We start from the raw sequence: 16,951 nt of genomic DNA on the forward strand, positions 1-16,951 counted from the left end.
TAGGTGGGAAAAGAGAGGATGGAATGAGTCTTGAATAGAGATTTAAATATATTCCTTCCTTCAGGTAAACGGAGATAGGCAAGAAAAAGTGTATAGATAAACTTGTAAAATAAACTTCGTGCTTACAAATACCTGGGCATTTTAGTTACTGATTTATTTCTGAAATAACTTACACATTTTTAGATTCATACCTCTTGCTAAACAATTTTTCTCCTGATTTTTCCAAAGTTCACAGATACTTTAAAATGATGGGATAAATTACCAGCACTAAGGAACCCACACTCTTTATAAACTGTCCCAAAGAACTATCAGAAATTGCAAGCAAGATGGCATTGGTGAGATGAAAGAAAAGGAAGTTTTTATGGAACAAGTCATTTGATGAGAAAAAAAAAAACCACAAGCCTAAACAATAGGATTTATAAAGTCAGGATAATCGTGTTTAATGTTAATAAAGTTCTATTTAGAGAAGTTAGCAATTATTTGTTATTTGATGAAAAAATCTCCAACTGTCTCTGTCTTTCAAAAATACATGTTTTGAAGACAAGGTTTCCGGAAAACATATTCAAACAGAGGTATTTCTAAGGTCGGAGCTGCTAGAAAACACAGGCCAGACCTTCAGTCAATGCAAACGGGTACCATTTGAAGCCAGCTGGAAGGAGTGCAATTCAAAGTAGCTGAAGATCTCACCCTCCGAATCCGAGGTAAAGCAAGAACAGCAAAGCTGCTCTCTTTAATACAGTAACTAATTTTCCTTTCTCATCTCCAGGTTTTGGTTGCTCATTTCCCTTTAAAAGTTTAAACTTCTGCCTGAAAGCTGTCTGATTAGGGTATTAATAGGAAGGAAAATAGTTGCTTGAGATTGGGTCATGCTTTCAGAACAACCAATAAGTGTGGAAGAATTTATTTGCACTACAGTCCTGTAACATAAATCTTGTTTTTCCATTGTACATACAGAGATATTGAAAACCTGGGTCAGGTGGCTTTTCCATGGCTAGTAAACAAATCACTGTTAAACTCACCCTCGTCCTCAGGAGACAATTGGTGTTTGCCTTGGCTGATGATTTCAAGTTAAGACTAAAGCTGAAGCCTACACTTAAGAAATGAGGGTTTGGTTTTTAATCCCCTTCTGCAGAGGCATAAATCATTGTTGAAAATTATATATCCTATTCCATTTATGTTGAAACAGAAGAAATCAGTTCCTGCTATTACAGGACAAAACCACATTTGAGCAGTGAGTACATATATACAAATGATCCTTAAAGCACTCTTTCATCTGTGTTGAAAAAAAGGCCCAGTGCCAGTATTTTGAATTCTCTCCCAGTTTACTTATTTCATGTCCCTGGTTTAGCATGTAATCAGAAGGGAGGAGAACCAGAATTACTTTGTGCTTTTGCTAGATGGTGCCAGAGTACACTCCTGTTCTGCCCAGTTCACAGAACTGGCTGGAGCAAAATATAGCTGTTAGAAAATCCTGCACTAAAGTGTAAGCTGTACGATGCTGCTGGTCGGTGCTGGTGACTGGGCATAGCAAAATGCAAAAGCTTAGTTACGTGTAGAAGAGAGACTGGTTTCTGTCAGTAAATTGAGCAAGTAAGTAGAATTACTTTTCTACGTTGGAAAGCTGAAAGAAGAAAGATGTACTAGATAATTTTGATCCAGTAGTTAATGTGATGAAACTATCAATCCAACTAAGCAAATATTTGTAAAAACAATGCAAGCAACATCTATGTATCTATAAATTGTTATACATATAGAACACTACTAATGTTGTTAAGTCATTTCCATCAGGGACTCATAACTTGACAGGGTTGTTTTGCCTTCTCCCCTCTCCCCTTTTTTTTTCTTCTATTGCTTTTTCCACAGGTCTGCAAGCAATTAGCATGGGTGAAGAATTGCCAGAATACAGTTTTTTCTTTATGTCCATATGTCTCTGCCATAATATTGCTGGAAATGTAATAATTTAAATGGTGAAACTAATAGCCTACAAAGTGACAGCACTGAATGTCTTCTTTTATGGACGGTTCATTGTTGACAGTGACCCATTAGATATGATATTATGTCAGTTATAGTAGCTCTACAGGAGAAGCAGCATCGTTATTACTTCTCTGTATCATGAAAAATCATTATTTGCAGCTGTGAGTGCTGAACTTGTGTTTGAAAGGTAAGTGCAGTGGACAATTACAGATCTCAGTTATATGGTGGTAAGTACATTGCTATACTGACACATGTTTGCATTGATGGAGCAGAATGAAACATTTTTTTTTGTTCAAATGAAAATAACCAAAAAGGAAAGCCTGTTCTGAGAATATTATTATTCTGGACGAGCATTTTATTTGAAGAGTGCTTGACACAGTTTGAGAATAGAGTACAAAAAAAGTTTTTATGGGATTGCTCTTTTTTTGCACTCTGTGAAGGTGCTCCCAAGATTTCCAAAGCAATTGGAGAAAGTGCCTTCTTTCTCAAGGCCTGGTCAACCTTGGAGGGAGGGGATAGAGTTGGAACAATTAAGTTCTCCTAAATGCCATAACAAAATCCACCAGCAGGAAGATGACCCCTACCTTCTTAGATATTCCGTGCATGCTATACATGGAAAGATGGATGAAGAGTGAACACAACACACCTTGGAATTGAACCCTGTGTTAAAACAGTTAATGAACTGCACAAAGGGAAGCAAACTCGGCAGGCACTGTGTACAGGCTCATACATTCTTACTGCATTATAAATATTTGTGTTTATGAAGATTAATGAACTGAAACATTTTAGAATGAAGTCTGTTGTTTATCCATGAGCTGCAAATACGAGAGATAGCCGCAGTGTGAATTTCCCCACACCGTCCTGTTAATGACCTCAACACTGACCTTGGAAGTCCTCTTGAGAGAAAAGGGGAAATTTAGTCCAGATCATTTATGGCCGTTTCCTGTGTAGAGCCATGCAAGACAGTCACTGCTGACATTGCAATGTGAACTACTAGCAACTGCACGATCACAAATTTCTTAGTGCTTGAGGCCTTAGGCATACTAGGAACTGCAAGGTTAAAAGCCCAGAAGTTTTCAAACTAAATGCTAATCCTTGCAGCAGTACAAACACTAGAGGAAGAGCAATGGGAGAAGGTTAGGTCTAGTCTGCTTCAAGGAGATGCCAAAGAAGGGGTTTGTTTATTGATTGCAGTTTGTGACTTGTGGTTCATCCAGGGGTGAAGACTGAATACAATGAAAAGCAATCAATACTTTTCACTGCTGTCTGAATATGTGTGAAATCCCAGCCTGCCTCACTCAGAAAAGAAATGCATCTACTTTATCCCCTTTATGGCTTATTTTTTAATTGTGGTAAACATAGTCTGGTACCCTGACTTGGCCAACAAGCAATAGTTCATTAAGTGGTGGTCATTTAATTGATTTTCCTTACTAATGCATATCTTAAGATAGACTACCATTACAGGAAGGATTCAGGAGGTGGTTGATCACCATTAAAACCATGTGATTATGCTCCCAGTTTCATAGTTTTGCAGCCTGACCCCAGCCACTGCTGGATTCACTTGTGGTGAACCAGCAAACAAAGAAGCAAGGTGAGATGGAGGAAAATCTGTAGGAATTCCCAGAGGGTGGTTGGACTAAGGAATATGTAAAAGTTGGAAGGAAATCAACAAAATGCAAACATACAAAGAGCTCTTGCTATGGTGCTCAACACTGTAATATCCAAGATTACACAACCATTAACAGATTTGTACTTCCTATACACCTTTGGGAGAGGTAATAATTTTTCATATATTTGAGATAAGGAACTATGGTACAGGGTAGATTAACTCATGGTTCCAGTGCCTCCTCTGTTTGACCCAGGAATTCAGCCTACATGTATGAAACCTGCCTAATGAACTCTAATGACAAGATAAATTCAGGTTTTGTCCTGTCTAAATAGAAGCTATCTCAGGTCCAGAAATTTTGTAGCAGGAATGTTTATAATATACACTCTATTGCTCTGTTGTGACTTTAATTTCATGATTTATAGAGTGTAAAGCATTAATGAAAGAAGACTGTGTATTTATATGAATCATCTTAATTTAAATAGTATCGAAAGTACAAAAATAGTACTATAGCTGCAACTATGCATGAACACATAATTACAATTTGTTTAATAACTTTCGAGACAATTGGGTATTTCAACAGAGACGAGTTTTCAAGCAGAGGTTCATATATAACTAGGTTTTGTTCTCTGAGTAAATGTAACCACAGAAAGAGTACACACAGAGACATGTCTGACAGTGGTGACTCATGCTGTCCTGGTGGGCAGAGGGGAACGGCGCACAGCTGCAGAGATACGTCCATTGCAGCCTTCCTGTGTACTCTCCCTAACCAGAGTTATTTTTTCCTGTTATTGCTGCAAAGACTGGTCATGATACAGCTTGATTTACCTGATCTTATCTGACAAGATGGGGGTAAACTACATTACCTGCAGATATTTAACATCTGCCTTTGACTCTCTTGAAATGTCAAGGCAGGAAATACATTCTGTAAAGAAGCAGTTCCTTGGTTTCTTCCTTCTCACTTTAGAAGATGTGTGATAATTACAAAGCTCATTGCATCAGTAAGAGAGGGGTTTTGTGTCAGGACCAATAAATGGACACAAAGAAATCATTAATCTCACAACGAGTTTTAGGGCATGTTCAAATATGACAGTAAAAACTGTATATTTTATTATTAAAATAATAAAATCAGACAGCAAAACAAATATTTCCGCATCAATATTTTAGCCATGAGCTTGATTGAATGAAATGTTGAATGTCCCTTTGGAAGGACTGCAATGAGGGTTAATCAGGTCAGGGTAAAAAGATGGCAATTTTCTAATTCTTTTGAATTTCAATATTTAAGGAATATCGTAGAACTGTTTCTGTCTTGGTATATGAACTAAACAAATGGTTAAAAAAAAAAAAAAGAAAAAAACGGGAGACTTTCCTCCTCTTGCCACAAAACATCCTTCCTGCCCCTGAAAATAGAAGTATTTATAGAGCCAGAAAAAGGAAGAGGAAGCAGAAAGGAAAAGAGGGGAAAAAAAAAGGAATAAGGAATGAACATCATCAGTGAATATTTCTTTAGGCAGGTTTGCAGCTTTGGTAGAGGGTTTTAACACTTACTTCTACTTCCTTGTTTTCCTAAATAAGAGAGAGAATGTATTAGGTATGTGCCTGGATCTCTGAAAAATGTGTTTTAATATCATTTAGAACAGAGTTTCAGTTCTTTAATATTTACACATGTAGTAAATAAAATACCCTCCTATTTCTTTGCCACAAATTGTTCTGCACTGTGGTTTTTACGATACCAGATTTCCTAACCTCTTCAATAAAGCATGGCCTTTTGTATAAAAAGAAGAAGAATCCCATGGTATTTAAAATATCTTTCTTCTGACCTATCTTAAGGGTACATCCGATTTGCAGCACTGTATAATGTGTTAGCAGCAGGCTAGACTACATCTTGAAAATCGTTCAGAATTGATAACGTGTCCCTATGCACATGATCCTCATACACAATTTCTCTTTTCAAAGGAACCTACTAGGAATCCGAGTTTGCCATTTTAAAACTGACAATAGTGGTGCTGTTTGGGCTTTTTTATTTTGTTCTGGGGCTTTTTAAAGGTTTCAGTGCTCAAAGTATTTATAAAATAACAAATTAAGAAGATAATACTGCTCTGGGCTACACAGAACAATGCAGGGGCCAATGCTGCCAAAGCATAAAAGATTCCCATATCTGTATATCTGAGCCTACTGCCTCTGTGACTATATCTGATAGGCAATATACACTGCCTCTCCTTTCCCTTTCTTTTTTAAAGAATTTCAATACTCTCTTAAGCTTTCATATGAAAAAAGCAGAAGCAAGGCATATATCAAGATGAAAGGATATGGTCGAAAAAAGACACCTTTCCGTTTTTATTGCTAGCGTTTCTTTTCTCCTTTGTAAACTTTCTCTGTCACAGGCAGTTACATGAATATACTGTCAGTCCAGTTCTTTTCAACAGTGTTCATTTGAACAGATGCATGATAGATTTATATGGTCATAGATTTTTCATGCTGAATTTATTCTCTATATTTCTATAAATTAATGCTCTTGCTATCAGAGTCAGCTCCTGACAATAGGCTTCCCTGTTCAGGACCAGCATTTAATGTTTTGTGTGTACTAGTGAATTCCTCATAGAAGAACTCCACTCTATATGATATAAGAGCTCAATCCAATACCGAGTTTTCTTCTTCACAAAAAAGTCACTAGAAGGAACAATTCATGATAGAAAAATGACTAGCTCGACAGCACATAAGATTGTTTTGTGAAAACATTTTAGCACTGATAACCACATCTTAGATGCAATCCACAGCTGATGGCAAGCCATCCTTGTATCTGTTCCCACTGCATGTAATTAGTTTCTAACACATATCCACATCACGCGTTTTAAATCTTCCTTTCATCTTTCTGCTGGAGTACTGATGTCTCCAACAACGGATTCTTAAGCAAGCATTTTATGACAGATGCTCTACATAGTCATTTTATATCTGTGGCATCAATAAAGCAATAAAACTTAATTGGTTACTTCGGCACGAAGCAGCTTATTTCTGACACCTTGAAGCTGCAGATTGACAGGCAGGTTCACTGAGGGGAAGAAGAGGGAAGAAGGGTGGGTCAAAGCCAATATTGCTTTATGAATTACGTCTTAAGGTGCTGGCTTGGCAATTGCTCTGCTGCTAGCGGTCTCAGTACCTGTGGTGTGCCCAGCCATACTAGCACAGCTGAGCACAGTTGGGATAGAGGCTCAGTGTTTTAGGTTCTGGTTCTTTTTGGTCAGTCACAGAGTCCCAGCAAAACAGTTAAGCACTTAAACACATTTTAAAAAGTTTGTTAATATAGATGAGTCAGCAGGACTTCTGTCCTGAAATGCAGTGTCCTGCAGCTGATAGTAAGCAGAAGATTAATTTAATGGTTGGTCCTAAAGCCTCCAAACCCTTTGGTTTTTGTTTTTTATGAAGTTAAGAGCTTTCCACAGCTCTCTAAAAAAGGCCTGTGTTCCTTGATGTGATGCTCATGTTGATAAGGAAGAGCAGTCCTGGCTGTTGAAACAAATAGGAGGAAGACAGTTCCATGCAAAAATAGCATTCAAAGGCATGCTCTGAACTCTACCAAAGCGCATGGTGCAGCATTGCTGCTTATACTTCTGTAACGCTCGAAGAAGCTTTCTTCCATAGTTCTTAAAAGGGTAGTACAGGTGTCTTCTGTAAGATATTAAGGTCTTGCTATAATTTTGCAAATATCCATAGCACAATCTCCTATTGAGACCAAACCAAAGCAAACCAAATGCAGGAAATGTATTTTCTGAATTAAGGAAGAAAATTAGTCTTTTGATAAATGTGTATCATTCCATCCTCAATTTTGTTCTTATGTTAATAAATTTCAAGGATTTTATTATTTCCTGTTCCTTTCTTGAGAAAGAAGATGAAAAAGACAATGTGGACAGAACCAAGCTGATTTAAAGATAGTGATTGGAAAGCCGTTGATTTATGACTAGAGTTTATGGCTACTTCTTGTCTCCAATAATCCGTTAATTTAAGTCACATATTATGCAGCAGTATTACTTGAGTTATGATGGGGCTTCTGCAAATGTTGAGGTTGGAGGTAGGATTTTCACACTAAGTTAACACATATCACATTGCTACTGAATACAGACTCTTTTTTTGGCAAATTGTGCAGCTGGGAAAATTGCTCAAATAGTCCTGAACTTCTATGACACTTAATCCATCTCTGACCTCAAGTGTCATCTGTTTTCATGACTGTCTCACTGTTGTTTATTGATGGGTGCATTCAGTGCACTTGAGCAAAGCCAGAGTGACCGAGCTCTGGGCAAGAAGACAAAAAAGGAAACAACTGTCCTCTCTAGCCTGGCAGCTAAGCATGGGCTGGAAGAGCAATAACTCTTTCCTGCTGCTAGCACGGGCCATGGGAACTACAGGGAGAGACCAAACACCTAGGACCCAGTCACCGCTGTGGCCAACCTGATTGTCTTCCTCACTCGTTTCCGTCACGTCTGTCCCTAACCATTCCTCCCACCAGCCCGGACTACCACCTGCTCTGCAATAGGGAGTTGGATGATAAAGCAAACCCTCAAACACTGCTGGAGCTGCTGCAAGCCCGTGGCTCTCCTGGAGGGCCCAGAAAGTTTGGCAGATGTTCCCAGCACTGTGGGCTTTCTGCAGCCCCTGGATGAGAATGGATGGCAGCACTTGGCTTGATGCCCATTCTTAATGGCTAGGGCTTAAGCCTCTTTGCACTGGCTTTTTTGTGCATGCCCGTGTGATGCTCAGTGAATTGCAACTGATAGGAATGGTGCCTATTGCTCTACAAGCCTCTGAAAAGAAATATTTTTGTGAGGCTTGCTGGTGGAAAAGGCACATACATGAGAAAGTATTAAAATAGCTTGTGATGGTCTATATTCTTATCCTGCTCCTCAGACCTCCAAAGCAGGTGTCCTCTTCAGCTGTGCAGTTCTTCCAAAGCAAAACCTTTAAAATCAGAAAGCACAGGCCAGGACTTGATTTCATTACCGTACACAGGACCAGGGGCTGTGATGTTATTCACCAACCATCTGAATAACTAGATAAAATTGATGGTTTCCTTACGGTTTGATTAGATTTTGTGTCAGTTCTTACAGTGACAGATTTAGAGAAAAGTAATAAAAAGACAATGTAATTTAAAAATCAATAATGTGGAAGGGAGGGAATGCAGACTGGTAAGTTTTGCATAGTGGGTAACATTGTAATGTGATGTTTAGTTTCTTCTTTTATCCTTTTTTATTTATTAACATTTAAACAGATTTCTAGGGATTTTTATCTTTTATAATGACTACAGCCCTTTTGCTGAGCTCATTTCCATTACACAATGTTATTTCAGCTGCTAGGCAAGGAGATAATGTGCCCTTCATTAAAAATAGCTAGGAAGAGGAGAGTAGCATACCCCTCCTTAACAAGCATTTCTTGCCCCTTATCTTTTTTTCTCTTTTTTCTTTTTTTTTTTCCTTAACGTACTACTCAGATCTTTTGTCTGTGGAGAAGTTTGATTATGCCTTAATCCAAATGGCCAGTTCAATCTATTTTAATCCAATTAACCGATTCAAACTATGCTGGGTGTCATAATCCATTTCTTAATCCAATTATCTGTTGTCGTTCTGACTGTGGGTGAGGACTTTGCAGAGCAGAGACTGCTGTTTATTTTCAGTTTCAGAATGCAACATGATGCTGCAAGCTAGTTTAGACCATTTCCATGGTAGCCCAAACAAGGAATGAAAGCAAAAGATGTCAGCAGCATTTGCATCCTCCTTGGGTTTGATCTATTTTATCAATAATTAAGGTTAGTAGGACTTGATTCTCATGATCAAATTGGATTTTTCTCTTTGATTTTTTTTTTAATCAAACAGAATTTAAATATACCACTTGCCAGAGACTGGTAAAAATGACTTGTAAATTTAGCAGGTTTAGCTTGGGCTGCTCAGCTTGATATGGTTCAAGGCTTCTCTGTATTTTATGAAAATCAGGCCCCTTTTAAGGAAATGCAAAGTGACTCAGTTCCATAATCAGTTGTGAAAATCTTGCCTTTTGTATTTTCCCTTTTCAAGCTAGTAGGCTATGCAATTTATCCAAGGAAATGCAAGCTTGGATCTCATTAAAACATTTCAATTACTTTCCTGTCTGACTGACCCTAAAATATTTGTAAACTTATGTGGTAGTTTCAGCATTATGATCAATTTTCAGTATTGAATAATAACTTTCCAAGTAATGTGGTTTAATTTTTTGTTTTTACCCAACATGGAAAAAATGCTGAGATTTTCAGAGTTCACATTTTGTCAAGCTCAGAGAAATACCTGCTTCATTTTCTAATGCAAGTTTCTAGGAAGATGCTTTTGACTCTGTGATCTATAGTCAAAGATATCATAGTGGACACACTGTCTTTCCAGGGCTTCTTGCTTTGATAAAATCATATTCAGCTTTAAGGCAACTACACTTTCCAGTTTGATTTTCCTTTAGACAAGTCTTACAATCTGATCTGAAAAGGACTTTAAGTCCTTTTCTATGAAAAACCAGAGGAAGAGGTAAGTTGCTACTGGACTGTTAAAAACTCTTCTCCACAGACTGAATTTATGGAGTAAATTCATACTTAAAACATGAATCAAAAACTGTGTGAAGTGTACACCTCAGCAATATATGCTGCTTTTACAAACATTTCCCTGATTCTTGTGTCTAAGGATACATGTCTTAACTTTACTACAGTGAGATTTTAAAAAGAAATTTGAATCTTCTTTTTTCCCCGGCATAAAAAAGCAATATCTTCTATATAAATTATATATACTCTAAAGTAAAACAATAACAACAAACTTTATCAAAGAAGAAAGACATTACTGTAAGCAAGCAAAACAAAAATTCCCTCTCAGAACTTCAACAGACAGACTGCTTTGCTATCTTATTGCCATACTTTCCATAGCTATGACATTGGTATTGTCTCATCATGAATCTAAGTCATGTAAAAGGGCTGGAGATGTGGAACATTTAATCACACAAAGCTGGATATTGGACTGCTGAGATCTGTCAACACAGGGGAAAACATTACATGAAATCATCATCTTGCAAATAAAAATAGACTGTTTCATCAAGACGATTTTGATGTCAATATAGAAATGATGTGGTGCTGGTGTCTAAATCAGGGCTTCTCAAAGGACCTGAAGGAGCTAACATGCCAGGCACCTCCATGGATCTTGAATAGTGCTCATGTTCCATGAGGATCATACCAGTGGGCTGCAAGGATACTGGAGACTTACCAGAGGGTTAAAGGATGGAGTTCAGCTCCAAATTAAGATTCATAAATTAGGTGTCTGCATAGATATCTATGGGCTATGGACCTGTATCTGCCTGTCGGCTGGTCTCAACAGGTGTGGCAAAGACGATCACAAGGGCTGTTGGAAATAATCACAACATGCAAGTAAGAAGTTGAAGGCCACACAGGGAACGTGCCTTTTGGCCAATGCTTTACAGTGATGTTAACATGAAGGTCCTCCATTTCCTTCAGATCATACAGTATCCTTCTGCACTGTTGAAGCTTCATAAACAAGTTATTTTCAAGAAGAATGTACAAGGACACAGTAATGGAGGTTAGCTGCAGCTATGAATTTTATGAACAGTTTGATGGAAACCACATTAAATGGCAACATCGGCCCACAAATCAGCTTTGCAATGCTCTTACTCCAATCTGGTGCTGAGGGTGATTCACTGTGTATTTGCTTTTCATGGCCACCATTTCATGCAGTGTCATTTATCAGCATACCAGCCACTTGTGCTGCAGAAAACTCTGGTGCTACATTTTAGCAGTGTTAACAACTAGCATTTTTACAATGCTGCTCATGTTAGCAAAGTAAGTACTGTAAATAACATCGCAAAGCCTACAGTAATTGCCCTTTTTGTAATGTGCCCATTCACCGTGCTATCACCCAAGTTATAAAGCTGTCACATCCTGACTCACCATGCATTGTATCTTAGAAGAGTAACACAATTTCTACTCAGACCAAAATGGACCAAAATACATAAAGGTGATCCACAAGCAGAGGAAAGCTGGATGGTACAGCAAAGAGGAAGAGTCCCCTTATCCAGGGGAAAAAAGTCAACTCTTGAGAGTTATGCCTGAGAGAGGTATATGAGGAAAGATAAAGATGTGGGCTGTTAGAATGCAAAGTATTAACTATAATGAAAAAGAGACCTCTGGGTTTTTCCTCATTTTGACAAAGAAGTAGTATCCCAGTATCCTGTGGCTCCTGTAGTCTGAATGAATATCGTCCTTTTCAGGCCTTTGGCTGTCCCCTGGCTTGCAGTTCTTCCACTTGAAGGCTGGGTCTGAAATAGGGTTGGACCCTGTAGTTACCGTTTGTTTCCCTGCAGTCATATCAAGATAATATATGACCGAAAGCCTTCTAGAAGTGTAATTTGTTTAGAAGGGAAGCATCAAAGAGAGCATTATTTAAACCACTAAATGCAGCGTATATTCATATGAAGCTTTTCCCTATAGCTTGCTACACCCTTGTTCTGGAAAGGCACCAATATCTTAGGCTCTTTCTATAGAATCTGCTTATTTCTACCTCTCCCTCTGCTTAACACTTCACTCTGTTTCCCTAGCCATATTCTGAGAAACATCCTAACCTTTTCTTCTCAGGAGGCTTTTAACTAATCATTAGCCTTTACATTTTCAAGTTCTGAACTTGGAAAAATAAACATACATCTTATTAGCAGACAGGATGCCATGTCCTTGAGGTTAATAATTTTGCCCATTATCTTTGAAGAGCTGGCCTAAGTATTTGTTCTGGGAAGGCAAGTGTTGCTTCCTAATTAGTTTTCTGTGCACCCCACTGTAATTTAAATCAATATACTAACAAAGAAAATTCCTGAACTCAGTACAACTTCACTAACTGGTCATATAAAGCATTCACTGTAATACTCTTGAACTAGTCACATATTTTGCTCGATTCTATAAAATGAGATCAAAATAAGTGCACTTCAGCAAAAAAACAATGAACCTTTTTCTTTGTCCTTTGAAGGCAGTATTGTATCCCTCTTATGTGCAGAGAGAAGTTGATGACCTTGCCACAGCCCCTTGCTGTGGAATAGGGCCCCTTTGCACTGTCAGTAGAAATATGCGTGTTTGGATCCAGAGGTCCCATGTTTAATTCTTACTGTTGATAATTTATCTTTGCTTGCAGTGCTACAGCTTACTACTTCCATACCTCAAGATGAATGTAGGGGGACTCTTTCAAGTTTCAAAGCAAAAAAACCTGAATAACATTTGTTTTAAAATCTTTGATTCTTAGAAAAGCCATAATAAACACGGGATATTTCTAGTGGAAGAGCAAAATCTATATGATAAGAATAACCGTGGAAAGAACCACATACTTCACTAGTTCACATATAGTAGCATACTAAATATCTAGGTTAGAGAAATCTACAAGACATCTACTAGGACATTATCACAGGAAGTTTAGGAGATGTATAGACTACAAAACTCCTCTGAAACGTAACGCACTACCTAAATGGAAAGACCAAAATTCATAGCTACAAAGTATCCAAGAAAGAGTGCAAAAGATGAAAGGAAAATCTTTAGAATCAACAGTTAAGATTATTTTATTCCTGGAATTTACCATTGTTATATAATTTTTAGAGAATCTTAGGTTGGTGGAAAGGAGCAGCATAACAAATAGCTATGCTGTTGTTTAATGAGTATTTTTAGCCAAAGCATTCTCTGGAAGAGTTATTTTCCTATATTACAACACTTTGAGCTTGATTAAGGTGCCTAAACATAAATGTCTAGGCTTCTTAAGAAGCCTTGGGTATATAAGACATCTATGGGCAATGCAAATATGGCAGAAAACTAGAGAAACCAGGAAACCCTTCTAAACTGGCAGCTGGAGGATATGTAGAACACCTCAAATGAAATTTAATAGATATTAAGTTACATCTAGGATATATATCTCCTATATATATAGAGAGGACACTAGGTATAACTGAAAAATGTAATTGAGTCCTTTATGGTCAGCTGTACCTGTCAGTAAAATAAGGGAAACAAAAAAATATACAGAATATTAAAAAAATATATAACCTCTACACCTGTTTCTGGAACAAGTGGAATGACTTCTTCAGATTTCAAAAGTAACTAAGCCAACATAGTTGAATAAATTATAAGCAGCATAAGTGATTCACTAACCTTCTTGAGCCATGCACAATGTCAAGACCAGAACTGGTTTTCCATGCTTGCCTCTGTTTAAAATTAAAAATTTGAACCATGCTTTTATTTAGCTGATTAAATGCACTTTTAGCATTTTTATTTTGTTGTGTGACACTGATGTTTGATATTCAAAATTCAGCCTGGTGTGTGGTGTTGGTGAGCACTCCGTGTTGGATGAACAAGCAAGTATAGAAAAGTCAACTAAGCTACTAATCTTTCAGGCAGAGTAAAGAGTGGGGAAAGTAAATGCAGCAGAGAAGACTAGAGATTTTTGAGCAGCTTTTTCTTGCTTTTAGCTGTAAAGTATGTTCAGAGACATGGTATTATGAATATCTATGAATAGAAGGCTGCTACAGAAAATAGCATGTAGGTGCTCCCCAAGCAGTTGCATCATCATTAAGTCTGAAAGAAGTTTCCAGGCAGTTAAATTAAACTTTCTGAGGTCTCTGGATGGGCTTGTGATAGTGTTTATTGCTGATGTGTAAAAACTGAGCTGGATCTTTTTCCTCCTTAGCAAAAGGACTACATGCATAAATACAGCACATGATATAATCTGTTAAAAGGGTTATGGTTAGGATCACACATACACAAAAAAAAGTCTGCATATTCCTGTCCTGGTGGCTGCACTTTGGGCCAGGTGGAACCCTCTGAAGGTAAGAAAAGGAGGTCATTGCTCCAGGAAAATAGTCCAAACAAAGATCAGACAAGACCTGAACCTAAAGTGAGGATACAGTCTGAAGATATGTTCAAAATAGCAAATTTTAAAGCATTGGGACAATTCTTGGCAAATGGGTTCAGTTTTGAATGCAATGTTAGGATGTTAGCCCAGTCTCTGGCATGGTTTGTTAGTTACGATGAGCCAGACATCATTCCCAACAAGTAGTTTGCATGTGGAGAGTTTGCATTTTAGAGACCAGCAGAAATGAACAGTGCTGGGGTAAATCATAAGAAAAGCTGAGTTCAGTCAGACTGGGGATCCATCTTGTATAGTATACTGTCTCTTTTATATTGATTCAACAAAGACAAGTTGACAAGGCATAAAAACAGATAAAAAGCAAGTAGCTATCACACCTTTCACAGGATGTGTGAGAGCTTGGGGTAGGGAGAGAAGAGTATATATGGTTATGTCTCTGCTTGTTTAATGAAAAATCCACAGAGTATAATAAACCTCATTTCCATGAAATTAGCATATGGGTAAGGCTTTGTACGATCTAAGAAAGGCACTTTGTTTGAACACATAAGGTATCAAAATCCTCATTTGAAATCTTTAATTAACTTTTCCCCCTCTTCATTATCAATCACTTATTTCAACTATTCATAGCCCCAGTAAGATTCCTCTGGTGGCTGAGATAAGACTTTTAAGAAATAAAGACTCAAAGTCAGTGTTGCTTTTATTTGTATTGCATTTGAATTTGACCAGAATGCTTTGGGGGTTTTTATCAAAGATTCAAGTGAGCTGACTGCTAAAGATGATTTGGCTATATACTTCCTGGGGATGAAGAATATGAATGTTCACATGTGGTCTCTGAATAAAAGCTTGATAAACATGCATAGACTGAGATTTTAATGTCATATAATGCGCACAAATTTTCTCTGGGTATTGTTTTAGCATATTCACATGAAATCTCGCAGGGTGTTCTATTAACAGATGCAACCTTGGAATGAAACTGAGGAAATCTAGGAAGTTATTGACATATGACTAGCAGTGAATCACAGTACCTGAAAAAGCCCCAATGTTCATGTGAATTTTGGTAACTTATGTGCACTCTATTCCAAGTAAATATGGTAATCTAATTGATGTAAACCTCCTTGTTCACTGTATTATATTGCCCATTTCCTTATTTGCTCCATATAGAGAATGGATCCATTACAATTTAAAAGTCAGATTTACTAGCTTATGGTGTAGAGACTGATGAATTATTTCTGTCTTGGAAGTTCTGAAGACCCCTTGGAGAACTGAACAATTTTGTAAATGTCACAGTTAGACAACTCCAAATGGTTTGACTTGGTAAAAGCCTGGATGATTATAGCAGTTAGAGAAAGATGCAAGGGCAGCAGCTGACCCCAGTGTGGCTGTGAGCTATGAATGTGACACAGCCATCAGGAAGGCAAACTGAGATCTAGGATATGTTGTGAAAAGTATTTCCAGGAGAAACTGAGAAGTACTAGTACCCCTGTAGCATTCATCATAGGCTACAACTACGCAAATAAAATAAAAGGACCAAGACATGGGCCAATCTGAGATGCATGATCATCTCTAAATTGCTAGTGTAGCCCTTGCATGGTTTTGGTTTAGGCCAATTAGCACTTCCCCAGGTAGTGCCTGGGCATGGCTCAGGAGCTAATGTGGGCTGGAACCATTTGCGGGAGAGTGCTGAAAACCAGGGGAGGAAGTGTATTTACTTGTGTGGAAGTGAGCTATGCCATGTTAGCTGACCTCCTTTATACACGGTGTATTCACCAATACAGGTGTGGCCATCTATGAAATTAATTCATTAACTTTAATGAAATGCTTCTGATCATCCATGGTCAGGAAAGATGCATTCAGACAATCTAGAGAGAAAAGATACTAGGATGACCAAGGAATTTGAGAATTTAGTTTACAAAAGAGATTAGAGGAGCTTGGCTTGCTTAACTGCACAAGAAGTTTGCCTAAAAATAGTACACATCAGAGAAGTAAAAGATATATTTTCAGTGAAGAATAATATTGGCATAAGAACAAATAAGTGATAGTGGCCATGAATATAATTTTCACACACAGTGAAAATTTTAAGATGTTTTTTTCTCCTCTCTGCAGGAGAGAATGCTTATTTAAAGCAGATTTCCATTTGGAATAGCGGACAGAAGGTAAATTTCAGATTCAAAATGGCAAGATTATAGATTAGATTACACAGTTTGATTGGTATTTGTAATAAGTGTCTGGATTAATTTGACAGAGTGATTCCTTCTGGTTCTCAGCTCTGTGTTCTTGGATATTAAAACAATTGGTCAGCATATGAATTTTTAAGGCTAATATTTAAATGTCAAATAATCTTATTCCACATTTAGACTCAAAACTGTCAGTTTGAATTTTGACTACTGTAAAATTCATAGTTCCTTGCAATCATTTTGGAAATGCCGTTAAAATTTCTGTAAATATTATTTAAAATTCTGCTTCAGAATAAGTTATT

The sequence above is a fragment of the Phalacrocorax aristotelis genome, chromosome 3 (assembly GCF_949628215.1).
Source record: "Phalacrocorax aristotelis chromosome 3, bGulAri2.1, whole genome shotgun sequence".
NCBI classification, from domain to species: Eukaryota; Metazoa; Chordata; class Aves; order Suliformes; family Phalacrocoracidae; genus Phalacrocorax; species Phalacrocorax aristotelis.